We start from the raw sequence: 20,524 nt of genomic DNA, 5'->3' as shown, positions 1-20,524 counted from the left end.
ACCACATTTGTTGTTTTTCTTTTTTAAACACAACTTGTTGGGAATGTAAGAATTATAATAGTGTGCTAATCTGCAAAGTCATTTTTTATAGTGGTTTGAGTCAGCAGTACTTGCATATATGGTAGAGTAGGTCTTCATTTACCTTCAATATTCAATTATTTTTGCATCTCAATTTGTAATGTAATGATACCATAAGTACAAAACACCCCTAGAGTCTAAAACTTATTTGGAGGTGTGCTAAAAACAGTAGTTCATTCAGTAGGCCAGAACCCACTTGTTGAAGTCATAGGACAGATATATTATGCAGACATTTTCACACCTGTTAATTACTGGGTAGTTTAAAGCTTGGATACCCTTTTAGATTCAGGCTGAAAACGTCCCCAAATTTAACAGAGGCGGTAGGCCCTATATTTATCTGAACACATGGATTTTTGAGCAAGAACAAATGTAAGTTTGTTTCAATTTGTTTGCAAACAAAATAATAGACTTGTGGGAGATCAAAGACAAACCTTTTTATTAAATATACTCCTTGATATTTCTGAAGGCATCGGAATGCTCCCTATTATTTATTAGACATGCATGGATTGATATAATATTAGTAGTGCAGATAAAAGACAATGAAGAGATTAAATATGGGCATTACGTCTATGTTCATTTTATGCAACTACATTGTAAAACAAAACATAACCCTGAAAATGAAGGTGAACACTCTGCCATTGGAGCTTAGGCTATGTCCTCCTCCACACTAGCTAATAATCTTCTCTCTGTCTGATGGGAATAGCTGTGCCGCGGGGGCAGATGCCGCTGTCACAGCTCGCTCTGACACCACTTCCAGTCTGCCATGTAAGTGCCATGTTTAATGCACCTACTCATCAAGCGTTTTTTGCTTAGGGTTTGTTTTCTGTAATCAAAAATCAGATGGCACTGACACAAAGGGAATTTTCTGTGTGTGTGTATGCAGGCCATAGCGCACTTATGCAGCCCATTTCAATGGGGCGACTATTACTATGACGTGGTAGCCTTTGCGGGAATGGCTGCCAGGTCACACGTTTACATTCCTGAACTACTGGATGCTATTCCGTCTTATACACAGTGCTTTGGCAAATTTTGTGGGCCAAGGGCTCTGCTGATGTATGGTGGTGCCCACACATTGCCAAATCCTAAATGATTCCCTATGTGGCTGATTCACAAACTTACATAGCATCTGGAATTGTGACTTATGCCTTGTATTTCAGGAGTACACCAGTAGAGAAATGGGTAAATCACACATTATCTCCCAAAAGTGTTAAGAGAAAAGAGCTATTTTGTGGTGACGTATGTAGCAGTACCCAGGTCGGGTTAAATGGCCACATAAATTCTTACAACAATATACAGCAACTACAAATTATTACTAATCACGCTGAAGGATTACCCTTTGAGAATCCAAAATTATTGGCACAGTCAATGATTGTTTTTTGAGGAACCATTGAATCTGAAGCTACTCTAATACGTCTCCCAGGAGACCATTGTCTTTATTACAGGCTAAAAGCAAAGAGCAGAATAAAGCACAGTTAGCTAGGTGAGTGGAAATTATGCAGTATTTAATAGAATTATTTGCAGGGCATTTATTTGTGTAGCATGATATCGTTTAAATGGACGTCTTACATAAGGTGAATGCACATGCCCTGTTACATGCTATCATAGAAATCAGAAATACAACATGTGATGTACTAGTGAGAACTGAAAGAAAGTTGCATTTCACCTGCATTCCTCATAGCCATTTTGTTCACCTCCCTTAGACCCATTGAATAAGTATTTTCTTTTATAGCCAATAGATTTGACATAAATAGAGTAAGTGCGCCACTAAAATGGCAGATCTAATGCAGACATGTTGGCTGGTTAGTAGGTTAATGATTATGGTACCGTGAGACTCCAAGGATAAAATATCATGATCTTTTTTACATTTACAATAGGACTGTTAGTGTTAGTAGAAGCACCAGCTTGTGCCTTTACTGGTGAGCATGTCTCCTCCCATCATGTATGTAAATGTTCGAAATATGGCACAAACATAGCCACAAAGACACAAACTGCTGTATAGAGTCCAAGGGACATGTATGGTCTGCATGTGATCGGAGGTGTAGCTTCATTCTAAAAGTAATAGTAAACTATTACTGCATCATGATGTAGTGTTTGCTAAATAGGTGGGTTTTAAGCTTTTTCCTAAATTGAAGCAGGATGGTGGCACTGTGATTAATAGGTGTATCCCATTACAGATCCTAAGTGCAGGGATAGAGAAGGACCGAGGCCTTAATTTGTCTACAATCCAAGACATGATGACAGGAATTATTAACTTAAACTGGGCACAACTCATCATACCAATCTCTGTTCAACAAAACAAAGTTTGTCCCATACTTGGATCACTTTATTTTTTTCATTTTTAAACACTGTCAAAACTGATAAAGCTTTGAAGAGGACTAAATGTTGCTACGAAGTCCACGTAACACCACTCTTATGTACAGATTTAGAAGATGAAAAGGCCAACCAGTCACTCCTACTCCACAAGTTCTTTCAGATGTGCAGCAAATGCCCTATGTGTTTTACTCACCTTGGTTTGAACATTTTTTATAGATATCACGTCTATTGCTATTTTCAAAATGATATCACCTTAAAGGTCAGACCTAATGTTGATTCAATATATTAACATAAGTAACTTTTTTCAAAGATAGATCAGGTAGTGAATGTTATTTACTACTACACCTGCTTAACCATTTTAAAGACACAAGATGTGATTGCTTTAAATATTAGTTAGTAAATTGGGTAAAATAGAATTTTGTACTTGTATAATCAATGTGTTTTCATATAAGATAGATAGCTAGATAGATAGATAGATAGATTCTCATTATTCGTTCTGTTTCTGCAGGTCTTCTACACATAATACTACAAATGCCATCTTTTGAAAGTATCCTTTTTGTCTGAGCGATTGCACCGAAGTATGTAGCATACTGTGCTCTGTTGTCACATGTTTAATATGCCTCTTATTCTATTTTGTGTCAAAATTGTAGACAATATCATCACACAACTGCTCATTAGTATGTCTAAATAAAGTATTGTATGTGTGGTAAAAAGTCTCCTAGTTACTGTCATTCTGTAGAAAGGTTTGTCTTATCTTCACTCATCTATCCACCTTATTGTTTCTTTGTGAAATATTTGTGCAATTATTTCTCCAACTTTGTAAGCATTTTTGTGATTATACATTAATCCAATACATCTTATTACATTCATTGCAATGTACCACTAACAAAGACATTAACTAATTGACTTAATCGTAAATGGTATCAGAACCTGAGTTCACTTCTAGGGTGATAGAATGTAAAGTTCCATGGGCTATTAAGACATGTAGACAGTGTTTATGGTTTTAGATCTTCTTATGTATCTGCAGTTATTTGTGATTATACCTATATGGTCAATGTCATGTTAGTCCAATACTAATGCTTTTGTTAGCTGCATCCCGTGGTTAGGCATATGATATAATTCTAGTATAATACATAGTATTCTGTAATCCCTTTATAAACAGCAGTGTCTGATTTATTTATTATAAGCGACTTGTGATGCATCAAGTCTCCGATTATAAAGAAATGACAGCAAACTTGACTAATATAGATTATAGTCAAGTTTTGACATCACAATGCCTGCTGCCAGACCCAGCAGCTGAGATGAAAGGCAGGTCAGGTGACAGAGCATAACTGAAGCAGCTGTTTGAAGTAACAAAAACTGAACGTTGCTTTTCTTTCTTCTGCTCTATTTTAATAGCTTACAATGACAAGCAGAGAGAATGTTTGTTTTTGCACTCCTTATGTAGAGAAAAGCTAGAATCTTTCTGAATTTTTCCACTCATTCTGAGCTCTGCAGCTTTTTTTAAAATGTAAAAAAAAAATTGACTTGTATTAAATTGTTTCTAATATCTGTTCGTCACATATATCCAACAGGTTTTTGATGTGTTAATGTTTGCAAATATGCTCGCTGTTTCATATGTAAGAGCTATGCATTAAGGTTTTATGTGATTTGTGGGAATGACAATAGTGTGACCATGCATTATATGGGATAATGTACCCCTCTGGGACACATGATAAGGATATTGCAAGTCACCTTGAAGTTCCATAACCTTATAAAGAAACTCATCCTTCTGCCTTGTTTCTCTATATGGTTATGGAACATCTCTGTGACTTGCAATATCCTTATCATGTACGGAAGGGAGTACTTTATCCCTTTTATCAAACAAAGCTTTATATAGTTCCTCAATGTAGACAATTTACAAAGAGAAATAACATCTTGACACCACTCCCCTTGGCATCTTTTTCATATACATGACAGTCTGTAAACAATAACTAGCGCTCCTCTAGGGCCCACAGGATGTTCTTAAATTACATTTCCCATGACACTCTCAATGACATGAACATCATGAGTAGAGCGAGTTTGAATCAACTTGTTGAACTAACATGAATCAACAGAAATGGACCAGGAAGTTGTGCAGTCAGGAATTCAGTGGGGCAAAAAAAAGTGCAGATGCTACATCAAATCTTTTATGTAATTTGTATACAGTCGTGCATAATACCACCTGGACAAGGCAATTCTTGCTGTGGGATGCTATCTGCTACAAGGAACTTCTTTATATTTCTCCCACTGTGTTTTACTTTGATTGAAACAGAGTTTGACTCAGTATTATTGAAAGTTTTCTCTACAATATTGCAGAGCACATCCTGGTTTACGGGTACCAAAATGAGAGCCAATAATAAAGCATACCACTAATAGAATGGGTGAGGGCATACATAGAGTTTTCTTTTCCGTTCTAATGTAATGCAATTTGTTGAGACTAATAAGAGGGTTGTAGGTTACCTTTGTGAGTTTATTAGTGACTAGGGAGAGGGTATCCTGTATCCCAATAAGAGTTCTTTGTCATCGTGTACATAGTATGGCACATAGCAACAGTGTTGATTGTGAAAAAATACCCCATTGTGCATAGCAGTGTAATTGGTACTATTATTGGAAGATGTTAAATAATGAAAGGCGATGTTCCTGGTAGTCATTGCATATTTATTTTCTACCTTGTCCCTTTGTAAAGATGTGGCTTTGAGGTGGGATAGTTTACCAGAAAGAATGCAAGTGCCTCATGCCCAGCATTATCTGTTACAACTCAAGCGTCTTGAATGTTGCAAAAAATGTGAACCTTGTTGTCACAAAAGTTGGTGTTCTAGTGATTAGGAAACTGTTGTGATTGTGCAGTTGGTTGTGTTATATAAACGTTTATGCAATTTCAGTTTTACCCGAGGAAGGGTCTCCTAAGGGGGATGTATGGATCAAAGAACATTCCCTATGTAAGTAAGCTGGATTGTGAGGGGAAATGTTCCCTACAACTGAGCTTTGCAGGGGCAGGGTTAATAGGAACTTCCATATTTGCAATCACATGAATGTTAGTGCTAACTGATCTGGGTTATTATGCAGTGTTCTGTCTTTACTCATTGCTCCATTAGTAAAGGGTTGTGGAGTTTTCCCACAACCTTCTTAGGTGGATGCCTGAATGGTGTGCTAAGATTTCTGATTCTTGCCTAGAGTGTTTGTTATTGTACTTTTTTTAACTCTGTTTATTGAACAAGTTACAAAATAAAGAACAATGCACTATATTTTTTACATAGAAAGGAATTATGCAGTTTCTTCGTTTATATATATTCACTAGTTTTTATGTACTTGGTGTTATGCTTACAGAAACCACTTTGCTGCTATGCATTAACAAGGGGGCGGGGGAGAAAAGATAAGGGGAAAAACTATAAAATATTAACTGTAGTCACTCTGATTATAACGTTTGTGTGTGCGTATGTAATGGCTCCCTAAATAGTGGAGACAACGTTGGGGCGTAAGGAAACAAATGCTTCTCACATAGCGTGGGTTTGGGTATCAATGGCTGGGATGGGATTTGGAAGGTTCTGACTTATATGTACTAATTTGATGCATTGACCAGTAATCCCTGCTGGTGGTGATGCTAATGTTTGCACAGTTTGTATAATAGTAGAATATGACAGTAATACCTTTTTTGCCAGTGGGAGAGTGGGGGGTCATGGGGGGTACATGTCATCTCTGGTTTCTATTTTTATTACAAATCCATCCCAGATTTCGACTTCTTCTTTTAGTAGGGCTTTTTGTTGTAGTTGTCTTAGTGTGTTGGCTTCTGCTTGTGTGTTATTGTGTAGGTCACGGAGCCAGGCGAGATAAGGTGGGGACTGGGGGGGCCTTCCAGTGTGTAGCGATCAGACGCTTGTATATCACAAATGCCAGATCTATGAACCTGGGCTGATGCTTATCTCCTTTGGAGTGCCGACGAATTCCCAGTAGACACGATTCAGGGGAGAGGTTGAGTGTGCGGTCAGTGATTTCTGATGTAGTTTCTGTGATGCGCTGCCAACTTGCATTTATGGTGTGGCATTCCCAGACCATGTGATAAAAATTAGCTGAGGGTGTGGCGCATCTGGGGCACTCCGATTTGGCACTGGGGTATATTCTATTGATTCGGGCTGGAGACAAGTAAGTTTGGTGGATATAGTTGAATTGCGTGTAACGCAGTCTGGAGTTACGTGACATCGTTTTTATTGTGGTAAGTGCGGCTTCCCAGGTTTTTGGGGGGATTGGTGTTTTTAGGGCGATGTCCCAGCGGGATTTAGCCGGGGATAAATTGGTACGAGCACCTGTTAACAGTATTTTGTATAGTGTTGTGATAATACCTTTGGTATTGCATATGGTTAGGAGGGCTGTAAGTAGGAGCGATTCATTGGGTTCGGCATTCCTACTGCCCCAATAGTTACGTAAAAGTTTAGTGAGGGCACCATATATTAGAAAGCTCCAGATTGCATTGTCCCAGCAGTCACCTGTTCATCAAAAGTGGTTATAAGGGAGTTAGAGTATAAATCTCCCACATTCCACTTTTCAGTATCTCGTATATCATGATGAGATGACAAGTCCTGTACCTTCGGTATTTGGGACAAAGGTATCAAAGGAGAGTAAGGGGGGGAGCCAGTTTTGCCTTGGACGTATCTTTTCCAGCAGAATCTAGCTGCATCTAGTAATGGGGATCTATTCGGAGGATAAGGGGGGCCAGCCAATAGTGACGCTAGGATTGTTTGTGGTGCTGTGTATGCATTCAGTGCTACGTACTCTGGGGTGGTTGAATTGTTGAGCCATAGTGCTATCCATTGTAGCTGTGCCACTGCATAATATAATTCTTGGTTTGGCATACCTAAGCCGCCCTCCTCTTGCGAGTGTTGTGTAATAGATAGTGCCACCCTCCGTCTGTCTCTGCCCCATAGTAGGTCGGTCAGGAGGGAGTGTAGTTTGTGAAAGAATGAACGTGGCAATGACAGCGGGATGGCAGTGAAGTAGTATAGGAAGCGTGTTAGAATTAACATTTTAGCTATGGCGGTCCTGCCCATAGGGGATAGTGGGAGCGAGCTCCAGAATGACAACGAGCCGCGGGTAGATCTAATCAGTCGGTCCAGATTGCCCTCCTTTAGGTCCGTCAGTGAGTGATAAACCTGTATACCTAGGTATTTAAAGGTTGAGAAGGACCAGGGGAGTTGATATTGAGGTAATATTCTTTGCTGCTCTTGGGATTTAGGAGTGAGGGGGAAGATACATGATTTAGACCAGTTTATGTGTAGTCCCGAAGCCAATGCGAAGTTGTCTAGTATTTGCATTATCTCTGTAACGGCTATAGAGTGTTTGCGCAGATATATAAGGGCATCATCAGCATATAAAGACACTATGTGATATAAGTTAAACTCTGGGATGCCCCAATTATGAGCGTTGCTTCGGAGTTTGATTGCCAGCGGTTCCATTGCGATGGCGAATAATAGGGAAGAGAGCGGGCAACCCTGCCGGGTGCCCCTACCAATGGGAAATACTTTGGAGATAATTTGCCCCGTTTTAACTCGGGCAATGGGTTTATGGTACAATGTCCTAATCCAGTTTATGCAGCCAGGTTGAAAACCAAATGCCTCCAGTGTGCGGTAAAGGTAGTTACAGCTTAGTGTGCCAAAAGCTTTTTCTATGTCCAAGGACATAGCCACTGCTTCCTCCGTGATGTTACTGTGCATTAAGCGGATTAATCTTCTAACGTTTAAAAAAGTGCTTCTGCCTGGTATAAGTCCTGATTGGTCTGGGTGTATTAAGTTTGGTAGATAGGGGTGTAATCTGTTAGCTAGTATCTTCCCGAAAGGTTTGCAGTCAGAGTTGAGTAGAGAGAGAGGTCTGTATAACCTGACATCCAAGGGGTCTCGGCCTGGTTTTGGAAGCACGACTATTAGTGCTTCACGCATTGAGTCTGGGAGTTGTTTACTGTTGTGTGCTTCATTGAACACTTCTAGGAGGGGTTGTAAGAGATGACTGGGTTTTGATTTATAGTATTCCGCAGGCAATCCGTCTGGGCCTGGGGCTTTGTTGTTTGCCATTTGTGAAAGAGCTGATCTTAGTTCTTCTATTGTTATAGGGCCGTCCAGCATGTCTGTATTGTTTATTATGTGCTGGTTTTGGGTGATCATTGTTAGTAATTGTGTCAATTGCTGTTCAGTGGGGGGGGGAGGATGATTGATATAGGGTGCGATAATACGTATGAAAGGCTGTGTTAATTTCAACTTGGGTGTTGACTACGAGACCTGTGTGTATTTTAATCGCACCTATAGGCAATGACTGCGCTGGTTGGCGGACCAGCCAGGCTAGCATTTTTCCTAATCTATCCCCTTCTGCATGCTGTTGTGCCTGATAATGTCTGTAATCGTGCTTGCTCAGCCTGGTGTCTGTTTCCCTATAACTAGTTCTGAGCGCGCTCAATGCCTCTAGAGAGGATATGTTCATGGAAACCTCTACTTCTGCCTTGCGCAGTTTAACTTCTAGTTCTTGCAATTCTTTAGTAAGTATTCTTTTGACTCCCACCGTGGCCGCAAGGCAGTGGCCCCGAATCACAACTTTGTGAGCATCCCATTCAATTGCCCGCGTAGAAGCAGAGTCTTTATTTAGTGTAAAGTAGTTTGACAGGCAGTTGGATATCTCTGCTTGGAAGGGGGGGTCTGTGAGAGCCTCCGGTTGAAGGCGCCAGGTTGGAATACGAGTATGCATAAGGCCCCAATATAATGTAGTGTATAGTGGGTTGTGGTCTGAGATGGTGCGGGCTAGGTATCCTGACGTGTTTATATTATGGATTATGTTGGATGTTGCGAATAACATGTCTGAGTATTCTCGTTGTGTGGGATGCCCCGTTCTCCAGATTTCCTTCAGACTATTATTGGAGGCCCACTCTACTAGATCGGTGGAGGATCCCTTGGCTGGGGCGGTGTTGAGGGGAGGGAATGAGCGATCCATACTTATGTCTAACACTGAATTAAAGTCTCCACCCCATATGCTAGCCTCCGCTGGGTGTCTAAGTTTGCTAGTATTTAGTGTCCAGAAGAATTCACGCTGGCCTGCGTTGGGGGTATACAGAGCGATTAATGCTAAAGGCTGACCGTCCAATAACCTCTCTAATATCACGTACCGCCCGTTTGGATCGTTTTGTGTTCGGGACATTACAAATGGGACCCCTGGTGCTACCCAGATCACCACCCCGCGGGCGAAGGTTGAGAAGGTAGTGCTGTATAATTGACCTCGCCATTTTGTGTTTGTGCTCTCTAGTGAGGGCCCGTTTAGGTGGGACTCTTGTAGTATAGCTATATGTATCTGGTGACGCTTGAGGTATGTATTAGTCCGTTGGCGTTTGTGTGTGGATGCCATGCCCCTGATGTTCCATGTGATTATTTTGTATTGTGGGGTGTTATGTGAAGGTAGAGGGGCCATGATATATGTAATGATTTATCGGTGCTGGTGGGCATGCCTTCCTTGCGGTGCGTGCAGCCTTGATATCTCAGTGTGTCTTGTGCGTAGGTATTGTCCTTCTTTGGTAGTATTTGCTATGTTTGTATTGGGAGCACAATTTGGACGTCTATTACTATAATCGTGGACTACATTATGTACCCTAAGTGGGTGCCATCTATTAACATAAAAAACAATAACTGTGCAAAACATTAACTGTGCATGCAACACGGCTAGAGGTGAGCCAGTGTCTGCCAGCTTGGTGAACCAGTCCATATGGAGTGGGGGGTACTTCAGGTTCATGCTTATGAGATGGTAAGTTTCCCGTCCAGTGTCGCTTTTGTTGCTGATGCGTCTGCATGGGGGCCTGGTCTATTGTTTTAGGTTTAGTGATAGGGACTGAGTGTGCACCATTCAGGTCCAAACAGCTAGGCAAGGTAGTTCGGTATCTATGAGGGTAAGGCATGTCACAGGCCTCGGGGTTATCCCCGCCCCACTTGGTTAGCAGATATCATCCGCTGTGCGCGGCGTGAGGGTGGGGCCCCGGTTTGAGTCTGTAGAGTCATATTGTGCATCTGGCTTAAGTTCGGCTTCATCTTGAGTGGAGAGAGAAGTTGGAGATGCGTTAATAAAGTGTGCTGTGGCCTGCAATAAGGAAGTACGCTCCGCTTGTGACTGTTCCAATGAGGGTTTAGTGTCTGGTTTCCTGCAAGGTTTTCGTCTGTTCTTTGGGAATATCCATTTCTCCATTGAGATCGTTGAGCTTATTGGGTCGGCTAGGCCTTTGGCGTGCAGCCAGGTCTAGGCATCCTCTGGGGTCGCAAAAAAGAGAGTGCGAGTGTTATCCTGTATGTGTAGTTTAGCGGGAAATAATAGAGCGTATTTAATGTCATGTTCCCGCATTCTTTCTTTAACCCTGAAGAAGGAGTTGCGTTTCTTTTGTACTTCCGCTGTAAAGTCTGGGTAAGCCGTTATTTCTACATTTTCGTATTTAACTGGGCCTGATTTTCGGAATAATTGTAGGATAAGGTCTCTGTCCCGATAATTAAGTAGTCTTGCTATGAGCGGACGGGGCTGGGCGCATGGAGGGGGGGGGTCTTCCAGGGACCCTGTGTGCGCGCTCTACAGAAAATAATTTTGGGATGTTATTTTGCAATACTGTGCCCGTCAGCCATTGTTCAATGAATAATTCTGTGCTGGGGCCTTCTGCCCGTTCCGGAAATCCCGCAAAGCAAATGTTGGTTCAACGTGATCTGCCCTCAGCGTCTTCGGTCTTGCGCTTCAGTGCTTCGATCTCGGATGATATTGTCGTTAATTGTAGTTGGAGGTCTTTTATCGATGGTGTTGTCTGTTTCGCATCCACTTGAAGTGTTGTTACCCTTTCTGCTAGGGCTTGTTGATCCATGCGTAGGAGGTTGACATCCTCAGCAACTGATCCTATTCTGGCTTCTAGCGAAGTTTTGGTGTCTAGAATTGCCTGTAGGATTTTCTCGAATTGCGTTGTATGAGTTTGGAGAGTGGCCTCCAACTTCTTTAGTGCCTGGTGTGTTACCGACATCTCCGGCGGCAGAGCTGGCTCCTCTGGGTCCATGTTTCCAGGTGGCGCACAAGGGGTCTTAGGTTTGCCCATCGGTGATCTTTATGTGGTTTGATTTATCGGGGCCAACGTGATGTGCTCCAGGCTTTCTAGAGGCTTTATTAATTATGTTATCCAATGTTCAGCACAGCTGCGTTCTGGATGGAACTAGTCGGAGGTTGCAGTGCAGATTTAGAGTTTGCCGTTAGTTCTGGCCAAATGAGGGTAGTATCTTAATTTATGGGATCATGGGTTCCGGGCAGATTTTGCCCCCTCGATAGATTGTAGTTTTAGTCAACTGCTTATCAGGAATCTTATTCCCCATGCATGGGCACAAGATTTGCTTAGGCGCAGACCGGACACCGATGAGGTTGGTCTGATATATTTGAGTGATGTTAAGTAGTTTGTCAAGCAGGCAGTGGTTCTGGGGTACAATGGGCGGGTATTGTGCGCTGTGTAGCGCCTTCACAGGCCGCGCGGCACCGGTCCACCTTTGTTACGGCCTCCAAGTGCCCATGTGAGGCCCAGTCTGTGACCACGGGGCCCCGCGACTCAGTGCACGTCACCAAAGGGGTGCGACACAAATCTCTTTGGGGTGTGGGGGGTCACCGATTATTGGGCTGCTCCATGCCCATCGAAGGGACCACGCGGTTGCACCCTCTTGTGTCGTGAAGGGCTTGAGTTCCCCGCAGTCTGAGCCCGCCGCCCACATCAAAGATTGCCCATCGCCTCACGCTGAGTTCAGTGCCTGGGGCCTCGCGCGCCCGAAGCGGAGAGGGCCAAGTCCCGCAGGCTCAGCGCCCGAGAGCCCGTCGGCGCAGTGCCGCGGCCCGTGTGGCCGGGCCTGCCACATCCAGCGGTCGCGGGCCAACTGCTGTAGGGCCACAGTGGCCGCCGCCTCCTCATGAGTCCTCACCTGGGTCTCCGGTCCTGGGCCCAACGCCACCTCTCCGGGCCTCCGACTCACTGCGGACTCCACAGCCCGGCTGCCGTCTTCCCTCTAGGCGAAACTCAGCAGTCGCCTGGCCTCTCGCCGCGCTCCGGCGAGGTGCTCTCTCCAGAGCTCGGCACGGGCGCCTGTCCCCACAGCCGCAGCTTCGCGATTTCAGTTGTCCCTAGTTCATACTGCAGTGTGCCAGAAAGCCCGATGGCTGCGCGTGCAATGCCTTCCGTGTAGGAGGGCGGAGGCTTCTCGTTCAGGATATTTTATAAGGGCCGAGAGCTGAGCTACGACCGCTCCGGCCGCCATGTTGGCCACGCCCCCCTTGTTATTGTACTTTGTTCTTTAAAGTTCTGTGTTATCCTAAGCTGTAGTGTCCTATCACCTTGAGGTTAGGACCGGCCTTCTTGTCTGCATCTCTCTCTTTCATTTTTATCTAGTTTCTTGTTCTTTGTCACTTTGAGATTTTTTGGTTCTGCACTATATCTGAGCTTCTCTGAGTGCTCATGGGACATAACAGTGAAAGAGAAACTATGGGGGTTATTCTAACTTTGGAGGAGGTGTTAATCTGTCCCAAAAGTGACGGAAAAGTGACGGATTTACCACCAGCCGTATTACGAGTCCATTATATCCTATGGAACTCGTAATACGGCTGGTGGTATATCCGTCACTTTACCGTCACTTTTGGGACGGATTAACACTCCTCCAAAGTTAGAATAACCCCCTATGTGTGCTCATATGCACACACTCAGGTGCACATTATGAATTTGTCAGTATGTGTACTGCTGCGGTGGAGGTGGCGGTCTAACCACCGTGGTCTCGGTGGTAAAGACTGCCTCATTATGTGTGTGGTGGCTCGGCCGAAGCCAAACCGACACAACACCGCCAGTCCTACAGGTGCGGGTGGGCCTACCACGGCCGACGGTGAGCTCCTCGGGGCTGGTGGCATGCCTAAGACCGCCGCCCATATTACGAGGCATCAAACCCCCAAGCTTTTCGCGGATATCGCCCTGCCTTGAAAACCCTGACAGTAACGCACCCAGTGACAGGAATCCTCATTCCCCATGTACTCCCACTGCCACTCCTCCGCGCACATAGAGACACACATATGCACTTATGACACACACCACCCCACACCCTTTCGGTCAGGCCACCTGCCTGTCTGGGCCACACAGCAGCCCACATCGAGGTGGGAGATGTCGGAGGTTCGAGCCGCCAATGCTTCACCGCTGTGCAAGGACTGCAGTGCTGTATTACTACTCGTAATATGGCAGGCGGAGTCCTCGTGGCGGTGCTGGTGGTGGGACTGCCTCTTCCTTGATGTCGGTTGGTCAGGGGGTGGCAGTTTTTGGCCTGATTTTTGGCGGTCTCCTGTGTGTGCTTGTAATACGGTGGTCAGGAGACTGCCGTCACTGGTGGTATTTCGCCAGCCACAGGACACAGGGAAATAAAAGGCTTTGCTGCATGCCAATATAAAGGCATTGAGTATGTGTGTACGCGCTTTTTGGTATTTATTACAGCACACAGTATCCTGTTGTCTTTACACTCCAACATAACAGATCCTGCTCTCCTGGACTTATTTGGGATACCCATGTAAAAGGAATAGAGACTGCACAGGCTATTTTAGTCAAATAATCAGTGTATTCATATAGCTCGTAACACTGAACACAGGGCAACTAAACTTTAGCAGTTCCTCCCCTCTCAAATACATCTCTTCAATACTTTCCTAAAAATAAAAGCGTATCAATATACCTCATGCTCTAAAGTAAGCCATTACATTGTTAACTAGTGAATGCCACAAATGTTCTGTCTCAAGCCTTTTCTCAAGACCTTTTGTAGGAAGCACCAAATGTGTATCTATGGATCAGAAGAGCATTTGGCAGCAGAAAGTAAAACAGTGCAAATAAGAAGAGATACAGACATAACAGGCTTTGTGAGTGAGTGTCATGGTCTCAAACTGAATACACACAAAGTCATGTAGCCAGTATAGGTCCCTTGAAAAATCAGTACCTGCTTTGGAGGAATACAGCTGGTACTTGCTGCGGAATGCTATTTAAACTGCATGTTAATTAGATATCTTTTTGTGTCCTAACCTTCAAATCATTGCTGTAATCCATAAACAGCCCTTCCAATCATAACATGATCTCGTTGGTCTTCACAAAAAATGTTTCACATAAGGTGACCCAAACTATGGACTTTATCTGACTATCAAGATAGGATTTCACCCAAATAGACTTTACTTTAGCCTTCACTCACATGCAATTCACTCCTAACCAGATCACAATAAAAGTGTCTGTGATCTTTCTGTAGTCTATCAATATATTGCTTCACTGATTAAACAAAACGTGTGTATTGTCAGTATAATTCTGAACAATGACTTCAAGAGTTTCCTACAGTTGTTGTAATGGTTGAATGTGCACATTGAATGGAAATGAGGACAAACTAGAGCCCTTCCAAACATCCACTAAATTGATTTCTTCTTGCTTCTGTCCTGTTGCCACCCTGGATGTCTGCTGTGTGAGGGATAATAATTCCTTCAAAGTTAGGGGTTTCAAGACACAACCTCCACACCCTTAAGCCTTTCTAGCAATATTGAATGATTACCTATCTCAAAGGCTGTCAACATGTTCAGTACCATTCAGAGGTGGATCTCTCTGTTTTTCTTTATTCAGCGTGGTAAAATATATATCAAGTATTGCTGTTTTAGTGTGTCTGTTAGAGTACAAGCCTGATTGCAATTCTCCCTCACTGTAGTTTTCTTCCACACATTTCTAAAATTGAACAGTTTTGTGGCTGATGGGATTATGACTCATTTTCTTAAAATCATCCATGATTTCTTCTATTGGTTGGAATGACTTCCAACTTAAGAGTTGTTAGTAATTTATACCCTTTCTAAGCAACCTTTGATAGGAAAAGCTCACTCTCATATAGTGATGGTTTAATACATTTTTATATTAGCTATGGTTTTCTCTTGCAAGATATCACATAAGTCAAAGAAGGTACCACCAACCATACCGGGTGTTTAGCTCAAAGCCTCTCTGTTTACAGTGTCCTCTACCGAACAAAATGCTATATATAATTTCTTGTTTCTCACTAAAGTAATCTTTTACCTTCCACACCAGTCAAACATAACTCTGGCAGTTGGTAGGTAAGGTCTATGAGGTTTTGGAACATCACTTTGTTGGTGTGACTTTCTTCTCAAATGCATCCTGGGAGGAAATATGTTTAGCCTTGAGGTTAGCTATTGAATAATTATTTCACTGAACCCACACATTGATCTCAGTGTGATCACTGGAATATTTCCTCCATGCTCATTTGACCTTCTCACTTTCCTCTTCCATATTCTTGCTCCTCAGAAATGTCCTAGTTTGTTGGCATGAGAGAACTACTAGGTTCCTTTTCTTAAAGAAGTCAGCACATTGTTATACCAGTTAATTATATCGTGTTAACCCCAGAAAGGGCATTTCTTTTGTTGTTTGCTAATGTTTAAGACAACTTCTCTCTAGTCTTGGCTTTAACATTGTAATGGTTTCTTATGCTTACCTGTTCCCAACCAAAAATGAGTACTTACTAAATGTAGTAAGGCAACCCAATGGTATTCTATGGGAGATGTTGGATTCACAGCAGTGAAAAATGAATTAACAAGCTTTTAAAGACAAGGACATATAAAACATAAAGGTACATGTCCAACCTTTCAATTACAGTGCACCCTGCCTCATGGGCTACCCAGGGGTGGCATATGCAATAAATGGCAAAGGGGTTATATTGCTAAGTCGAGTTGGTAGTTTAAAACTCTAATCAGGCTACAATGGCAAGTCTGAGACTTGTTATAAGGGGCAAATTCAACAGGTAGCTGTAGGAGGCTGGCCTGGTTTGTAGTGGGTACCAAGGGGTACTTACACTCTGTACCAGGTCCAGTTATCCCTTATTAGTGTAGAAGAGGTGTCTAGCAGCTTAGGCTGATAGAAGAGGTAGCTTAGCACAGCAGCTTAGGCTGAACTAGGAGACATGCAAAGCTCCTACTATACCACTGGTGTCATATGCACAATATCATAAGAAAACACAATACACAGATATACTAAAAATAAAGGTACTTTATTTTTATGACAATATGCCAAAAGTACCTCAGTGAGTACCCTCAGTATGAGGATAGCAAATATACACAAGATATATGTACACAATACCAAAAATATGCAGTAATAGCAATAGAAGGCAATGCAAACAATGTACAGTCACAATAGATTGCAATGAGAGCACATAGGTATACGGGCAACACAAACCATATACTCCAAAAGTGGAATGCGAATAACGTATGGACCCCAAACCTATGTGAGCTTGTAGAGGGTCGCTGGGACTGTAAGAAAACAGTGAGGGTTAGAAAAATAGCCCACCCCAAGACCCTGAAAAGTAGGTGTAAAGTGCACCTATGTTCCCCAGAGAGCACAGAAGTCGTGATAGGGGAATTCTGCATGAAGGAACAACACCAGCAATGCAACCAAAGTGGATTTCCGGACAAGAGTACCTGTGGAACAAGGGGACCAAGTCCAAGAGTCGCAACAAAGTCAAGATTGGGCAGATGCCCTGGAAATGCCAGCTGAGGGTGCAAAGAAGCTGCCACCGGATGGTAGAAGCTGTGGATTCTGCAAGAACGAAGAGGACTAGGAACTTCCCCTTTGGAGGATGGATGTCCCGCATTGTGAAGAAGCCTGCAGAGGTGTTCCCACGCAGAAAGATCGCAAACAAGCCTTGCTAGCTGCAAGGGTCGCGGTTAGGGTTTTTGGATGCTGCTGTGGCCCAAGAGGGACCAGGATGTCGCCAATTGCGTGAGGAGACAGAGGGGGCGCCCAGCAAGACAAGGAGCCCTCACAGAAGCAGGCAGCACCTGCAGAAGTGTTGGAAATGGCACTACGAAGAGGAGTGAACCGGAGCTCATCCGAAGTCACAAAAGAGGATCCCACGACGCCGGAGGACAACTCAGGAGGTTGTGCTCTGCAGGTTAGAGTGTCGGGGACCCAGGCTTGGCTGTGCACAAAGGAAATCCTGGAAGAGTGCACAGGAGCCGGAGCAGCTGCAAATCACGCGGTACCCAGCAATGCAGTCTAGCGTGGGGAGGCAGGGACTTACCTCCACCAAGCTTGGACTGAAGAGTCACTGGACTGTGGGAGTCACTTGGACAGAGTTGCTGAGTTCCAGGGACCACGTTCGTCGTGCTGAGAGGGGACCCAGAGGACCGGTGATGCAGACTTTTGTTGCCTGCGGTTGCAGGGGGAAGATTCCGTCGACCCACGGGAGATTTCTTCGGAGCTTCTAGTGCAGAGAGGAGGCAGACTACCCCCACAGCATGCACCACCAGGAAAACAGTAGAGAAGGCGGCAGGATCAGCGATACAAGGTTGCAGTAGTCGTCTTTGCTACTTTGTTGCGGTTTTGCAGGAGTCCTGAGCAGTCAGCGGTCGATTCCGTAGCAGAAGGCGAAGAGAGAGATGCAGAGGAACTCTGATGAGCTCTTGCATTCGTTATCTAAAGAATTCCCCAAAGCAGAGACCCTAAATAGCCAGAAAAGGAGGTTTGGCTACCTAGGAAGGAGGATAGGCTAGCAACACAGGTAAGAGCCTATCAGAAGGAGTCTCTGACGTCACCTGCTGGCACTGGCCACTCAGAGCAGTCCAGTGTGCCAGCAGCACCTCTGTTTCCAAGATGGCAGAGGTCTGGAGCACACTGGAGGAGCTCTGGGCACCTCCCCTGGGAGGTGCAGGTCAGGGGAGTTGTCACTCCCCTTTCCTTTGTCCAGTTTCACGCCAGAGCAGGGCTGGGGGATCCCTGAACCGGTGTAGACTGGCTTATGCAGAGATGGGCACCATCTGTGCCCATCAAAGCATTTCCAGAGGCTGGGGGAGGCTACTCCTCCCCAGCCCTGACACCTTTTTCCAAAGGGAGAGGGTGTAACACCCTCTCTCTGAGGAAGTCCTTTGTTCTGCCTTCCTGGGCCAAGCCTGGCTCGACCCCAGGAGGGCAGAAACCTGTCTGAGGGGTTGGCAGCAGCAGCAGCTGCAGTGAAACCCCAGGAAAGGCAGTTTGGCAGTACCCGGGTTCTGTGCTAGAGACCCGGGGGATCATGGAATTGTCTCCCCAATGCCAGAATGGCATTTGGGTGACAATTCCATGATCTTAGACATGTTACATGGCCATGTTCGGAGTTACCATTGTGAAGCTGTACATAGGTAGTGACTTATGTACAGTGCACACGTGTAATGGTGTCCCCGCACTCACAAAGTCCGGGGAATTTGCCCTGAACCATGTGGGGTCTCCTTGGCTAGTGCCAGGGTGCCCCCGCACTAAGTAACTTAGCACCCAACCTTTACCAGGTAAAGGTTAGACATATAGGTGACTTATAAGTTACTTAAGTGCAGTGGTAAATGGCTGTGAAATAACGTGGACGTTATTTCACTCAGGCTGCAGTGGCAGGCCTGTGTAAGAATTGTCAGAGCTCCCTATGGGTGGCAAAAGAAATGCTGCAGCCCATAGGGATCTCCTGGAACCCCAATACCCTGGGTACCTCAGTACCATATACTAGGGAATTATAAGGGTGTTCCAGTATGCCAATGTGAATTGGTGAAATTGGTCACTAGCCTGTTAGTGACAATTTGTAAAGAGAGAGCATAACCACTGAGGTTCTGGTTAGCAGAGCCTCAGTGAGACAGTTAGGCATCACACAGGGAACACATACAGGGCACACTTATGAGCACTGGGGTCCTGGCACATAACAAACATACTGAAAACATAGGGTTTTCACTATGAGCACTGGGCCCTGGCTAGCAGGATCCCAGTGAGACAGTGAAAACACCTGACATATACTCACAAACAGGCCAAAAGTGGGGGTAACAAGTCTAGAAAGAGGCTACTTTTTCACACAACCCCTCACCCCCAAACGAAGGACAATAAGGCTAACCTTGGCAGTTGAGACTTTATTGTCTAAGTGGTGATAAGTAGAGAGTAGCTCTGCAATAGACTGGTTACTCCCTTTATCATCCACTATATGGTTACTTCCCTGTGGGGATGTAAACCACCCTGTTTGAAGTTTTTTAGCTAAGCAACAATGTGAAGATATATTTTCAGAATTTCTATCAGTAAGTTTTAGTTTAGAGCAGTGGCAATTGTCCACTGAACCTATTTCTAGTGATGAGAATGCCAGACAGGGATGCTGTCTCAGTAAAGCCATAGCTGGGCAAAATCTTTGTCCATATGACTGGAAGAGAGAACAGGGATGCTGTTTCTCTTGAGTTGGAGCAGGGCAGGGATGCTGTCCTATGAGCTCCACACTAGGGCAGGGCTGCTGTCCTAAGTGTTGTGAGGCAGTGCAGGGTTTCTGCACTAAAGTTTCTCTGGGAGGGTTGGAGGGATGCTCCATGTTAACTAAAATAATGCTCTTTTTCTCACCAATATTAGTTATCCCACAGAGAGGTACTTTCACCTCAGGGAGTACAGCTATGCCAGCTGATGATTCCCTTGGAACAGGTGCCACCCCAGGAGAGGTTTCTCCCACCACAGGCATGGTATCCTGAATGGCAGGGTGGTTAGGGGATTCTGTGATAGCATTTTTACCTGTTGTTGGAGAGGGATCCTGAGTTTTCAGGCCTTCTCTGCTTTGCTTTTTCATTTCAGTAGAAATGAGAGGGAACAATTCCTCAGGGATACCCAGCATGGCTGCATGGGTATAAAACTCTACATCAGCCCAACCTGAGGCCTCTAGGTCATTACCTAAGAGACAGTCTACAGGTAAGCTAGGTGACACTACCACCTGCTTAGAGCCAGTAACTCCACCCCAACTAAGCTGAACTATAGCTAAGGGAAGAAACTTAGTGGAGTTATGGACATCAATCATCTTATACTGTTGTCCAATTATGTGTTGTTCAGGAGCCACTAGGTTTTCAGTCACCAAAGTGATACTGGCACCTGAGTCCCTGTAGGCCTGGGCCTCAACACCATTTATTGAAACTGTCTGCCTGTACGTATCCATTGTAAGGGGACAAGCAGCCAGTGTGGCAAGGCCAAGGCCACTAGGTGTGACAGAAACTGTCTTGGGACTGAATACCCCAGTTTCTATGATTTCTATGATGGACCCATAAGTGAACCCAACTACACCCT

General features: G+C 44.3%; 1 protein-coding gene across 1 annotated transcript in view; it reads right to left on the bottom strand.

Annotated features, from left to right (window-relative positions):
- The window catches only part of LOC138282959 (zinc finger protein 271-like), a 283,615-nt gene that overhangs the window by 192,532 nt on the left and 70,559 nt on the right, over positions 1 to 20,524 (bottom strand). The window lies entirely within an intron of this gene.

The sequence above is a fragment of the Pleurodeles waltl genome, chromosome 2_2, assembly GCF_031143425.1.
Source record: "Pleurodeles waltl isolate 20211129_DDA chromosome 2_2, aPleWal1.hap1.20221129, whole genome shotgun sequence".
Taxonomy (NCBI): Eukaryota; Metazoa; Chordata; class Amphibia; order Caudata; family Salamandridae; genus Pleurodeles; species Pleurodeles waltl.
This window is presented reverse-complemented; position numbering and strand designations above follow the sequence as displayed.